At 48.1% G+C, this 14,961-nt stretch overlaps 1 protein-coding gene across 3 annotated transcripts in view; it reads right to left on the reverse strand.

The window, feature by feature from the left end:
• Nucleotides 1–14,961, reverse strand: part of FAM222B (family with sequence similarity 222 member B) — a 187,816-nt gene that overhangs the window by 130,347 nt on the left and 42,508 nt on the right. For 2 of the 3 annotated variants that reach the window (XM_073667885.1, XM_073667890.1), the window contains exons 2-3: nucleotides 11,664–11,798; nucleotides 11,489–11,587 (exon numbers count right to left, since the gene is read on the reverse strand). The gene's annotated coding sequence lies outside the window, so the exon portion shown is untranslated. The remainder of the gene's footprint in view (nucleotides 1–11,488; nucleotides 11,588–11,663; nucleotides 11,799–14,961) is intronic. The other variant, XM_073667887.1, reaches the window with a different exon arrangement.

Below are 14,961 nucleotides of genomic sequence, written 5' to 3' on the forward strand. Positions count from 1 at the left end.
TACTTTTGCAATATCGTATACCGGAATCGGAAGTTCCCATAATGCAATGAGACATTTTCATTTTATTCAGCCAATGAGGATCCTAAGAAGTGTGGGCACATCCTGTTAGGCATGTAGGCATCTTAACTAATGGCATGGCTGTGATTGGCTGCTGAAATGATGTCATGATGCACTATAAAAGCCACCGCCGCCATTTTGAGCTCACTCTGCTGTGAATTCAGTTAGGGATAGGACGCTGTTGTTCTGAGGGACAGTTTTAGCTACCTATTTGCTCTATTCTGCTTTACCCAAGCTACTTTCTAAATCACTGTGCCTTGCAGTGCTAGTGCACAGTTCCCTGTGCTGTTCACCGCTGTCTGCAAGGTCTGTGTGTGTGAGTGCAGCTCACCCTGTAGTGTGTGCTTCAGCCAAGTCTGGTTGTAGTGCACTCAGTGTGTGTCACTGCCTCATACATTGTCCTTTTTTGCCAATTCATAATTTTTCCTGATATCTCCTATTAGTGTGGTGGTTCCATCCGTATTCAGCTAAATTGATTCCAAACACACTATATAGGAGTAGATAGAGGAGCCTTTCTGCAGCATTGGGCCCTGCAGCCCCAGCCAGATTAGTATTAGCCTATTTTTTGCAGCCTCATCTATTGCATTGTAGGTTACCTTCCTACATTGTAATAGCTACAAAAAGTTTGTGATACTATCGTTATTACATCTTTAGGCACATCCAGTGTCTTTTTGTGACAAAAAAAAACCTAAATAAAGTTCACCAAACACTCCACTTTACAGTTGTGTAGGCCACATTAGCTCATATTAAAGTCTAGTCCACACTTTATAAAATTAGTGTTTCTTATACCTGTTAGCAGCTGTTCAGGAATAAGCACACTAAGCCCTTAGTACTTTTCTGCCTATCTTTATCAGTCTACCAAGATGAAGAAGGCAGGGAGTAAGGCATGTGGTCGTGGGCGTGGGCGTGGAGTTTCTGCAGGGAGAGGACGTGAGGATTCTGTGCCTGCAGGTAGAGGACGTGAGGATTCTGTGCCTGCTGCGGGCACCAGTGACTCAGCATCCCCCAGTTTTACCAGGGAACAGTCCTTTATGCGCAGCTTTGTAGGAGCTAGCCGTACCCCACTGCTGCACGAGGACCAAATTGAAGCCGTTGTCGGATGGATGGCAGCTAACGCATCGACTTCAATTAGTTCCAGATCCTCTCAGGTCCTGAGCACTGAAGAGCACCCATCTGTCTCTTCACCACCTGCCAAATTGCCCAGGCAGTCAGAGAGCCCTGGACAGGAGCCATCTCTACTTCTGTTCTCTGAATCTCTTGGCTTGGAAAGAGGGGGCCAGCCAAGCAGAATTCGAGAATTTGAAGAAGAGGTAGTATGCAGTGATGCACAACCGTTTTGTCTCTCTGAATCTGAAGAGGCGGGTGGGCCAGTGCCTATGGTCAGCAGCACACCTCAGTACGCATCTGATGATGAGACTCAGGTGCCACTTTCTGGTGCGTACTGTGCTGTCGAGACTACCCAGGAGAAGCAGTTGTTTGAAGAGGGTGGTGTAGATGATGAGGTCCTTGACCCATCATGGCGTGAGGGACAGGAAGGTGGTGGAAGCAGCTCTGAGGAAGAGATTCCCCGAACGGCCCAAAAAGGAGGGAGAGGGAGGGGGCAGACTTGGTTGCCTGTAGCCTCCACTTCGGCACCCATTAGGAGCATGGCTCTTCCAAAATCCAAAGCGGGCGCTCCCAAGACTTGCAGTGCCTGGTCCTTTTTTGACACAGTTGCAGATGACATTTGCTTTGTCAAATGCAAGCTGTGTAATCAGAAGGTGAAAAGAGGGAAAAGTGTCAGCAACCTCAATACCACAAATATGTGGAAACATGTGCGGACCAAGCACGTGGTGGAGTTACACAAACACACTGAAGACCTAGGCCAACCTACAGCGCCACCTACCACCTCTTCAGCTCGTGTTGTAGCCTCTTCCTCCAGCTCACACACAGCTGGTTCGGCTTCCTCACAGGATCGCCATGGAAGAATCTCTGGCACTGTTGTACAGAGACACAGTGTAATTCCACCCACAGCACCACTTTCCCAGTCATCCTCACACTCCCAGGCCAGTCTACAGCCATCGTTAGCACAGGCATGGGAGAAAAGGCGCCCATACTCGGCAAACCACCCCCGAGCACAGGCTCTGAATGCTGGCATTGCTAAACTACTGGCCCTTGAAATGCTATCATTCAGGCTGGTGGAGACTGACACATTCCGTAACTTTATGGCATTGGCAGTCCCACAATACAACGTGCCCAGCCGCTTTTATTTCAGCAGGCAAGCCGTCCCTGCCCTGCAACATCATGTGGAGGGAAAAATTAAACATGCGCTACAAAACGCCGTCAGTAGCAAGGTCCACCTGACCACTGATGCGTGGACCAGTAAGCATGGACAGGGACGATACCTTTCCCTCACTGCCCATTGGGTAAATGTTGTGGAGCCGGGTACAGATCTTGAGAGTGGCGCTGTACGTGTTCTGCCAACTCCAAGGATTGCAGGAATCCAGTCTGTACACATTGACTCCTCCTCATACTCCAGTTCCTCTGAATCAGCGCTGCAGGAGCCGTCACGGTCTACCTCCACATCGACCCGTGAACGGTTACCTGTTATGATGACCGATATGAGCACAGCCGTGGCCAAACGTCAACAGGCCGTATTAAAATTAATTTCTTTGGGGAATCGAAGCCACACAGCGCAGGAGCTCTGGAATGGCATCAAGCAGCAGAGTGACGTGTGGTTTGTGCCAGCGAATCTCCAGCCAGGCATGGTAGTGTGTGACAATGGCCGAAATCTGGTGGCAGCTCTGGGCCTAGGCAACCTCACTCACATCCCATGTCTGGCACATGTGCTCAACTTGGTCGTGCAGAGTTTTTTGAGGGACTATCCGGATCTTGATGCACTGCTTCACAAGGTCCGCATAGAGTGCGCTCACTTGCGGCGTTCCAGCAATGCAAGATCACGCATTGCAGCTCTGCAGCGCCGATTATGTCTTCCGGAACATCGCATCATATGTGACCTACCCACCAGGTGGAATTCAACGTTACATATGTTGGAGAGGTTGTGTGAGCAGCAGGCAGCAGTAATGGAGTACCAGCTGCAGCAGGCGCAAACAAGTCGCAGTGCGCGCCGTTCACACTTCACCACCACTGAGTGGGCCTCTATGAAGGACATTTGCCACGTTTTGCGTGCCTTCGATTATTCCACGCGGATGGCGAGTGCAGATGATGCACTAGTCAGCATGACTATCCCCCTTATCTGCCTGCTTGAAAAAACACTGCAAGCACTAAGGGACGAGGTTTTGGAAGAGGTGGAGGATGAGGAGTCACAAATGCCATCTGCTTCTCTACAGTCTGCGCAACGTGGTTCCTCACAAAGGCCTAGGCAGGGGACACTTTGTGAGGAGGATGAGGAGGAGTCAATGGATGAGGAAGACATCTGTCCAGAGGAGGGAGGTACACAATGCTCTAGTAGTCAGTATCTAGAGCGAGGGTGGGGTGATGCAGAGCAGGCAGAGATCACGCCTCAAGCAGGGGACAGCGTTTCTTGGCCAGTTGGCAGTCTGCAGCACATGGTTGATTTCATGCTGCAGTGCCTGAGAAACGACCGCCGCATCGCCCACATTCTCAACACGGCTGATTATTGGGTGTCCACCCTCCTAGATCCTCGCTACCGGGACAACTTACAAAGCCTCATAACACCGTTGAACCGGGAGCGTAAAATGCGGGAGTACCAAGACGCACTGGTGCATTCCATCATGTTCTCCATTCCAACCGAGAGCAGTGCTGCTAGTGCTTTACAAAGCAGCTCAGTGCGTCGAGGCAGTGGAGGAAGCGCTGCACAAAGAGGGAGCAGAAGCAGCGCCTCAGCACAAGGCAAGACCAGTATGGCCGAAATGTGGCAAAGTTTTGTGTCCCCGCCGCCACAAATGTCTACACCATCACAGACGGCTCCAGTCAGCAGGAGGCAACGTTTCCGTCAGATGGTGACAGACTACATGTCTTGCCCTCTTAGTGTACTCCCAGACGGCTCTTCTCCCTTCAAGTTTTGGGTCTGTAAGCTGGATACATGGCCAGAGCTTAGTCAGTATGCACTGGAGGTGCTAGCTTGCCCTGCTGCTAGTGTATTACCGGAACGCGTCTTTAGTGCCGCAGGTGGTGTACTAACAGACCGTCGCATGCGACTATCCTCCGATAACGTTGACCGGCTTACTTTTCTCAAAATGAACAAGGCCTGGATCTCTCATGAATTTGCCAGTCCTCTTACAGAATAAATAATTGGTTGGCAACAGTATCCAGGTCTCCTGTTCTGTTCATGTTTCTACCACCTGAACTGTAATCCCTGAGCTCCAACACCGCCAGTTGGCGCTCGGAAGTGCCGTCTGCACAGTCAACACTTGCTACCATGTTATTGGGGTTCAGTAACGTCAGCTGTTCCCCTGCTGTGCGGACGGCAATTTCTCCTGCTCTGTCCACATTCTCACTACTACAGATTTTAAAGTTGCTCCAATTACACCTCTGGCTCCTCTGTTTTCAGTATTATCCCTGAGCTCCAACACCGCCAGTTGGCGCTCGGAAGTGCCGTCTGCACAGTCAACACTTGCTGCCGTGTTATTGGGGTTCAGTAACGTCAGCTGTTCCCCTGCTGTGCGGACGGCAATTTCTCCTGCTCTGTCCACATTCTCACTACTACAGATTTTAAAGTTGCTCCAATTACACCTCTGGCTCCTCTGTTTTCAGTATTATCCCTGAGCTCCAACACCGCCAGTTGGCGCTCGGAAGTGCCGTCTGCACAGTCAACACTTGCTACCATGTTATTGGGGTTCAGTAACGTTAGCTGTTCCCCTGCTGTGCGGACGGCAATTTCTCCTGCTCTGTCCACATTCTCACTACTACAGATTTTAAAGTTGCTCCAATTACATCTCTGGCTCCTCTGTTTTCAGTATTATCCTTGAGCTCCAACACCGCCAGTTGGCGCTCGGAAGTGCCGTCTGCACAGTCAACACCTGCTACCATGTTATTGGGGTTCAGTAACGTCAGCTGTTCCCCTGCTGTGCGGACGGCAATTTCTCCTGCTCTGTCCACATTCTCACTACTACAGATTTTAAAGTTGCTCCAATTACACCTCTGGCTCCTCTCTATTTTTATTCTTATCCCTGGGCTCCAGCACCGCCAGTTGGCGCTCGGAAGTGCCGTCTGCACAGTCAACACTTGCTGCCGTGTTATTGGGGTTCGGTAACGTCAGCTGTTCCCCTGCTGTGTTCACGGCAATTTCTCCTGCTCTGTCCATATTCACTGTGCTACTTATTTAAAACTTGCTCCAATTACACCTCTGGCTCCTCTCTATTTTTATTCTTATCCCTGGGCTCCAGCACCGCCAGTTGGCGCTCGGAAGTGCCGTCTGCACAGTCAACACTTGCTGCCGTGTTATTGGGGTTCGGTAACGTCAGCTGTTCCCCTGCTGTGTTCACGGCAATTTCTCCTGCTCTGTCCATATTCACTGTACTACACATTTTAAAGTTGCTCCAATTACACCTCTGGCTCCTCTGTTTTCATTCTTATCCCTGGGCTCCAGCACCGCCAGTTGGCGCTCGGAAGTGCCGTCTGCACAGTCAACACTTGCTGCGGTGTTATTGGGGTTCGGTAACGTCAGCTGTTCCCCTGCTGTGTTCACGGCAATTTCTCCTGCTCTGTCCATATTCACTGTGCTACTTATTTAAAACTTGCTCCAATTACACCTCTGGCTCCTCCGTTTTTAGTATTTACCCTGGGCTCCAATACCGCTAGTTGCTGCTCAGAAGTGCCGTCTGCACAGTCAACGCTTGCTCCAGTGTTATTGGGGTTCAGTAACGTCAGCTGATCCCCAGCTGTGTGTCCGGCAAATTCTCCTGCTTTGTCCACATCCACTGTACTACGGATTTAAAACCTCCTCCAAATACACCTCTGGCTCCTCTGTTTTTAGTATTTACCCTGGGCTCCAGCACCGCCAGCTGGTTCTCGGCAGTTCCATTGGCTCTTGTACCTTCTGCTACCCATCTGGGTTCCAGTACCGTCAGCTGGTCCTCGGTAGTTCCATTTGCTCTTGCATCTTCTGCTACCCATCCGGGTTCCAGTACCGTCAGCTGGTTCTCGGCAGTGTCTTTGGCACGGGTACTCCCTCCTGCCCAGCCTGGTTCCAGCACGCCAGCTGTTTCCGGGTAGTGTCAACGTCACTTTGCCTCCAATGCGTTGTCCTGTCGTGTTGCGGTCGGGTTAGCCGACTCTATGGTGCCTGCAGTTTAGGTGACTCCTATGTGGGCTGCGGGATCTGGCAATGAAGGCTGGTTCCATAGTGCCAATAGGACAAGCACCCCCTGTAGGACTGTGGGTTTTGGTAACTGCGGCCGGCTCGCGGCCTTGAACTTTTTTTTACATGGGTACCTTCTGCTACCCATCCGGGTTCCAGTACCGTCAGCTGGTTCTCGGCAGTGCCTTTGGATTAGGTGCCTCCTTCTCGGTATCCAAGTTCCACCAACGTCTGCTGGTCCTTGGTAGTGCTTTCTGGCACAGGTACCTCCTGCTTAGTAACCGAGTTCCAGTAACATCAGCTGGTCCTCGGTAGTTCCATTGGCTCTTGTACCTTCTGCTACCCATCCAGGTTCCAGTACCGTCAGCTGGTCCTCGGTAGTTCCATTTGCTCTTGCATCTTCTGCTACCCATCCGGGTTCCAGTACCGTCAGCTGGTTCTCGGCAGTGTCTTTGGCACGGGTACTCCCTCCTGCCCAGCCTGGTTCCAGCACGCCAGCTGTTTCCGGGTAGTGTCAACGTCACTTTGCCTCCAATGCGTTGTCCTGTCGTGTTGCGGTCGGGTTAGCCGACTCTATGGTGCCTGCAGTTTAGGTGACTCCTATGTGGGCTGCGGGATCTGGCAATGAAGGCTGGTTCCATAGTGCCAATAGGACAAGCACCCCCTGTAGGACTGTGGGTTTTGGTAACTGCGGCCGGCTCGCGGCCTTGAACTTTTTTTTACATGGGTACCTTCTGCTACCCATCCGGGTTCCAGTACCATCAGCTGGTTCTCGGCAGTGCCTTTGGATTAGGTGCCTCCTTCTCGGTATCCAAGTTCCACCAACGTCTGCTGGTCCTTGGTAGTGCTTTCTGGCACAGGTACCTCCTGCTTAGTAACCGAGTTCCAGTAACATCAGCTGGTCCTCGGTAGTTCCATTGGCTCTTGTACCTTCTGCTACCCATCCAGGTTCCAGTACCGTCAGCTGGTCCTCGGTAGTTCCATTTGCTCTTGCATCTTCTGCTACCCATCCGGGTTCCAGTACCGTCAGCTGGTTCTCGGCAGTGTCTTTGGCACGGGTACTCCCTCCTGCCCAGCCTGGTTCCAGCACGCCAGCTGTTTCCGGGTAGTGTCAACGTCACTTTGCCTCCAATGCGTTGTCCTGTCGTGTTGCGGTCGGGTTAGCCGACTCTATGGTGCCTGCAGTTTAGGTGACTCCTATGTGGGCTGCGGGATCTGGCAATGAAGGCTGGTTCCATAGTGCCAATAGGACAAGCACCCCCTGTAGGACTGTGGGTTTTGGTAACTGCGGCCGGCTCGCGGCCTTGAACTTTTTTTTACATGGGTACCTTCTGCTACCCATCCGGGTTCCAGTACCGTCAGCTGGTTCTCGGCAGTGCCTTTGGATTAGGTGCCTCCTTCTCGGTATCCAAGTTCCACCAACGTCTGCTGGTCCTTGGTAGTGCTTTCTGGCACAGGTACCTCCTGCTTAGTAACCGAGTTCCAGTAACATCAGCTGGTCCTCGGTAGTTCCATTGGCTCTTGTACCTTCTGCTACCCATCCGGGTTCCAGTACCGTCAGCTGGTCCTCGGTAGTTCCTCAGCTTTCTTGTACCTTCTGCTACATTTCCAAGTTCAAGCTTTTTGAAATGGTTCTTGGTAATCACTCTGGATCTCCCTGACGAGGACCCTGAAGACGAGGACCCTGAAGACCAACCCTAAGAAGACGAGGACCCCGAAGACAATGACCCTGAAGACGAGGACCCTGAAGACCACCCCGAAGAAGACGAGGACCCTGAAGACCACCCCGAAGAAGACGAGGACCCTGAAGACCACCCCGAAGAAAACGAGGACCCCGAAGACGAGGACCCAGAAGACCAACCCAAAGAAGACGAGGACCCCGAAGACGAGGACCCCCGAAGACGACGACCCTGAAGACGACGACCCTGAAGACGACGACCCTGAAGACGACGACCCTGAAGACGACGACCCTGAAGACGACGACCCTGAAGACGACGACCCTGAAGACCACCCCGAAGAAGACCAAGAAGATGACCCTGAAGAAGTTGACCAAGAAGACAAAGAAGAGAAGACAAGCACCAAGATACAGAAGAACAAGAGACAGAAAACCAAGAAGCAGAAATACAAGAAGCTGCAGAACAAAAAGCGGAAGAACATTAAGCATAAGACTAAAAATCAGAGCAAAAGATAATATCTAAATTATAAGCAGAAGATGACTAAGCAGTGTATGGGGGTGAGTCCGTTCCTCCTCGTGGTGCCCCTGGAAAAGACCTGCTGCTGCAGGCCAAACTGAACGCGGACAAATCCTGTTGTAAATCTTTTGTGACGGGCAGAACGAAAGGTGTAATGTCCAACCTTTTATAGATAACAACTACAGGAATGCCTGTCACAAATAAGAATATGATGAAGAAGAAGAATATGAAGAAGATGAAGAAGTAGAATATGAAGAATGTAAAAAAAAGAATAATACGAAGAAGGTGAAGAAGAAGAAGGTGAAGAAGTGGATGAAAAAGATGCTGAGGATGATGAAGGAGAAAGTGTGGGAGAAGTAAAAAAGAAGGTGAAGAGCATGGAAGTAGTGAAACATAAATATCTGACAAAATATAAAAATACTTAACATAGTTAATATTTCCGTAACTCAGAACATAATAAAAAAATAGTAATTCCTGCTATTCCATTTGATTGGGCTAAACCTCTATGCCTTTATTGTCTCCCCCACCTCCCCCAATACATTCTACATTATTCTTAGTTGTTTTCCTTCATGTAGAAATAACCTACAAGAAAAGAAAGGGTTTATTTTAATTCCGATATTTATGTCCCATTGACTTGCATTGGTTTCCGGTATCGGAATCGGCGATATCCGATACTTTTTCGGTATCGGTCCGATCCAATCCGATCCGATATTTCCCGATATCGGAAGGTATCGCTCAACACTAACAACAGATCATTTCACACTACGAATGAGCATTTTGCTCATTCATAGAGTGATCGGCAGCCTGCTTAGTCTTCAAAATTATTGCAAAACGTTCTTTCCTAGGAACATTCATTTATAAGTCAACCACTTAAACCGTGGTTTGAGCAATTTTTGGGTATCATGGGACTTAGACCCCCCACTATAAACAGTGCTTTTGAAGGGCTACAACATATCATAATATTTACTTATTCTTTAAAGAGGTTGCCACAACTATTAACATTGCCCCCACGGATTTAAATTGTGGCAGCAAGTCTTTTTGTAAATACCTTGCATGTTCTTTATTGCCGGTGAGCAACCTCTTTAAGGCCTTATACGCACCCATAGTCTACCAGCCATGGAACCCAAGTATATTGTGCCAAATTGTACACATTAAATCTGAGACATACAATTTTTTTCACATTCCAGGAATTGCACAATGTTCTTATGATGTACATAGCGCTTAGCCGCAGGGACCCAGTGTCTCTGTACAGGCTCACTGCATACAGCTCTGACTGCTTACAGGTATAAAAAAAAAATAAAAAAATAAAATTGAGATTTTAGACAGTTGAGTTACTAGAAAAATGTCCTGAATTGCCTCTTAAACAAAAAAAAATGCTGCATTACAATTCATTTTGCATCATCCCCCAAAACATTTATTTATACATGGAGACATTTATGAAGATAAATTGCATATTGGTAACAAAGTATTACCCATAGCCGGCATATTACAGCTTTCACCCAGTGATGCACCATATAAATATCCTAACAAATGCATTTAGCACATTTTTAATTAATGCAATAAAACCTAATAAAATAATAACAAACCCACAAAACAATCCTGACAACTATTACCGTTAAAGCGGCCCTGTCTGGTCTATGCTAGAAAGGGGATGGTGGATTGATGGATATCTTCTTTTCTACCATCTGAATGAGTATGCAAGCCATTGCTAAGGATTAGCAGCAGTGAATGAGAACGAGACAATCATTGTGCAGATCTGCGGCAGAAAGCGGAGTGTCAGCCTAGAACTTCTGCAGCAGGATCCTGTAATAAAATACATATAGGATTTCCCATAGGTGCTTCAGAGGAAACATCTTTGAAAAGTCACCCGGGATCTGTGTGTCTCGGATGACTAGTCCAAGAGGCGACTTCTCCCTGCCCCGCTCTCCTAGGCTGACAGGTCTCTCCCTATAAAGTCCTGGGGAGCGGGCAGGAAAAACCCACCGGGGACATGCAAGCAGATCGGCGGTCGTTTAGACACGCCGCCCACACATCCATGGGCCTAGAACGATCGTTCTAAACACATGAGACACCATGTTCTCGGCAGCACATAACCTGTTTAAAAGAGGCAATGTGCTGCAGAGAACAATCAATTTTTTTAGCTTCTTTATAAATAATGTTACCCAATGAACGTTTTGGTAATTCGTTGGGTTATTGGCAGCCTGTTCAGACAGACTGATAATAGGGGAACAAGCGATCCTAGGAAAGCTTGTTCCTGATTTTTGGCCTCTCTAAAGTTTTTAGAGTTTGGGCAGAAATTAGGTAACGTACAATCTCCATGCAGGTGGTGTCCCTCATACAAAGCAAATCCTCGATCTGCGCTGCCACCTGTCTGATCACATACCATTTTGGGGGCGAGTCCCAAGTCTAATGAGACATTTATGACAAATCCTGTGATTTAAACAACCCCTTTAAATGGAATTTATCAGCAGGTTTTTGTTGTGTAATCTGAGAGCAGCATGCTGTAAGGGCTGAGACCCTGATTCCAGCGATGTGTCACTTACTGGGCTGCTTGATGCAGTTTTGATACAATCGCTGTTTTCTCTGCTGTAGATGTAGCAGTGGTCAGAACACTAAGCTGTGTATAACCCCGCCCACTCACCACTGATTGTTCACTATGTACACAGGAAGCTGCCAATCTGCCAATCAGTGGTGGGGGCGGAGTTACAAAGATTATCTGGACTGCTGAGCATAGAACATCTAGTCCTCTAATGATAATCTCCTACTGATAAAACACTGGCTGTATTAAAACTACAGCAAGCTGCTGAGCAAGTAACACATCACTGGAATCAGTCTATCTGCACCTACATTATGCTTGTCTCAGATTAAATAGCAAAAAACTGGCGTCAGATTCCCTTTAAGATGAGAAATACTAATAAAGGAGATATTGTTTTTTATGGGATATTTTTTCCCTCTGGACTACCATTTTGTAGTTTACCTCTCAATGTGTGATGGCTCCTGCAGAGAAGAAGGTGCGATAGCAGGTCGTGTAAGGCTTTTTAGATCAGCAGGCAGAGACTGTCAATTTTCAGAGAGTCTGAAACAAACAAAACAAAAAAACAGAACAAGCACAAATATATGTAACTAGAGCTTGATATTCCCTCTCTACTTACTGCCTCATTTTCACAGTGCTTTTGAAGAGCTGGGAGGGTACATCTTTCACTCTTCTTAGGGATGCATAGTGGTTGAGTTTCTTTTGATGTTTCCCTTAAAAAAAAAAAAAGTCCAATGTGTCTGGAATTGATGATCTATGAAATAATACAAAGATACAAAATCATTATTACACTTCATTTTACTAATTAAGCACAAAGAAACCATCAAGACCATAATTACCAACATTTATGATGTAAAATTCGGGACAGTTAAACCTCTCCCCAGGAATATCCTAAACCAGGGATGTCAAACTCAAATACACAGAGGGACAAAATTAAAGAGGTTGTCCACTACTTTTACATTGATGGCCTATACTTCGGATAGGTCAACAATGTTTGATGGGTCGGGGTCCAACACACGCACCCCCGCCGATCAGCGGTCATCTGTGCCGGCGGCTTGAAGTGCTTACTTGACGAGCTGCTCCGTCTACTTGTAATGGCTGCCGCAGGGTACTGCACATCTGCCTCCTATTGATTTCAATGGGAGGCGGATGTGCAGTATCAAGCCCCAGCCACCACAAGTAGACGGAGAAGCTTCCCAAGTGAGTACTTCCGGCCGGCGGCGGCCACCGCTGAGCCTGATAACAGCTGATCGGCTGTGGTGGCAGGTGTCACACCCCAGCTGATCAGACACTGATGACCTACTGTCACGCACAGTGTAGGAAGACAACACGAAGGTATGAGGGGAAGGGAGATCAGATACTAGGGAAGGGGGAGTGGAGACCCCTAGGCTGATTTAATAACACCCTGCCTACCCTACCGTCCCTATATTGGTTCCACACAAATCGCCGATGAGGAAACCTAAGCCCTGTATATCCCTAGAGCTAGGCCCTTGATAAGGTGGGGGGGGGGGGGGGGAGTAAGCACTGTCCCCACTATAAACTAAAGACAACAAGGGAGACAAACAAAGGGGGAAAACTTAGCTTGAGCAGACACCAGAGAGATAACACCAAACATCCTCCAAGGGCAACAGAGAGGGAGCTAGCCGACTGCTATAGATCCAAGCCTTCACAAGGGAAAATGTGAATGTCACAGGAGACTCCCTGAAGCAGACAGAGTTTATAAACACCCCGACCAGGGTGTGTCAATCAGAGCAGGAGGGAGGTTGCAGCAGGGTCCAAAAGTCAGTAGCATTAAAAAGGCTTCTGCAATTTCAAAAGCAGTGACCTTGACCTTCTGCGGCCACATGCAGAGCGACTGTTACATCTGACACACTCGTGACACCTATCCTAGGGATATGCCATCAAATGTAAAAAGTAGTGGACAACCTCTTTAAAAACTTGGACAAAGTCGCAGGCCAACCTTGATATTTATTTTACAACAAATGGCTACAATTGAGGAAGTTTTTCCTCATCAAATATAAACAAACTTTTTTTTATGGAAACAAACTTAAAGGGGATTTTCCCACAAACAGAGTACACTGCTCAAAAAAATAAAGGGAACACTTAAACAACAGAATATAACTCCAAGAAAATCAAACTTCTGTGAGATCAAACTGTCCACTTATGAAGCAACACTGATTGACAATCAATTTCACATGCTGTTGTGCAAATGGAATAGACAATAGATGGAAATTATTGCCAATTAACAAGACACCCTCAATAAAGGAGTGGTTCTGCAGGTGGGGACCACAGACCACATCTCAGTACCAATGCTTTCTGGATGATGTTTTGGTCACTTTTGAATGTTGGTTGTGCTTCCACACCCCTGGTAGCATGAGATGGACTCTACAACCCACAGAAGTTGCTCAGGTAGTGCAGCTCATCCAGGATGGCACATCAATGCGAGCGGTGGCAAGAAGGTTTGCTGTGTCTGTCAGCATAGTGTCCAGAGGCTGGAGGCACTACCAGGAGACAGGCCAGTACACCAGGAGACGCGGAGGGGGCCGTAGGAGGGCAACAACCCAGCAGCAGGACCGCTACCTCCGCCTTTGTGCAAGGAGGAACAGGAGGAGCACTGCCAGAGCCCTGCAAAACGACATCCAGCAGGCCACAAATGTGCATGTGTCTGCACAAACGGTTAGAAACCGACTCTATGAGGGTGATATGAGGGCCTGATGTCCACAGATGGGGGTTGTGCTCACAGCCCAACACTGTGCAGGACGCTTGGCATTTGCCACAGAACACGAGGATTGGCAAAGTCGCCACTGGCGCCCTGTGCTCTTCACAGATGAAAGCAGGTTCACACTGAGCACATGTGACAGACGTGACAGAGTCTGGAGACGCCGTGGAGAGCGATCTGCTGCCTGCAACATCCTTCAGCATGACCGGTTTGGCAGTGGGTCAGTAATGGTGTGGAGTGGCATTTCTTTGGAGGGCCGCACAACCCTCCATGTGCTCGCCAGAGGTAGCCTGACTGCCATTAGGTACCGAGATAAGATCCTCAGACCCCTTGTGAGACCATATGCTGGTGCGGTTGGCCCTGGTTTCCTCCTAATGCAGGACAATGCCAGACCTCATGTGGCTGGAGTGTGTCAGCAGTTCCTGCAAGATGAAGGCATTGAAGCTATGGACTGGCCGCCCGTTCCCCAGACCTGAATCCGATTGAGCACATCTGGGACATCATGTCTCGCTCCATCCACCAACGTCACGTTGCACCACAGACTGTCCAGGAGTTGGCAGATGCTTTAGTCCTGGTCTGGGAGGAGATCCCACAGGAGACCATCCGCAACCTCATCAGGAGCATGCCCAGGAATTGTAGGGAGGTCATACAGGCACGTGGAGGCCACACACAATACTGAGCCTTATTTTGACTTGTTTTAAGGACATTACATCAAAGTTGGATCAGCCTGTAGTGTGTTTTTCCACTTTAATTTTGGGGGTGACTCCAAATCCAGGCCTCCATTGGTTAATAAATTTGATTTCCATTGATGATTTTTGTGTGATTTTGTTGTCAGCACATTCAACTTTGTAAAGAACAAAGTATTCAATGAGAATATTTCATTCATTCAGATCTAGGATGTGTTATTTGAGTGTTCTTTATTTTTTTGAGCAGTGTACATTTTAATTGAAAGATCATAAAATCAAATATTGGAATAATATAATATGTTATGCAAGAGCAGTAAAAAGCATATGGCCCAATTGCCTAATTTAAATATGTAACAACCAGGGCTGTGGAGTCAGAATCCATTTTGGTGGAGTCGGCATAAAATGGACTGACTCCAACTCCTTAAATATATAATAAATTGGGTACAGTAGTTCAATGCAGCTTGTGGGGAATATTTTTTCATAAGAATTTGGGAAAGTTATGAAATGTCCTA

Source organism: Phyllobates terribilis, unplaced genomic scaffold, assembly GCF_046119375.1.
Source record: "Phyllobates terribilis strain yellow unplaced genomic scaffold, ASM4611937v1 Scaffold_2__4_contigs__length_985480577, whole genome shotgun sequence".
NCBI lineage: Eukaryota > Metazoa > Chordata > Amphibia > Anura > Dendrobatidae > Phyllobates > Phyllobates terribilis.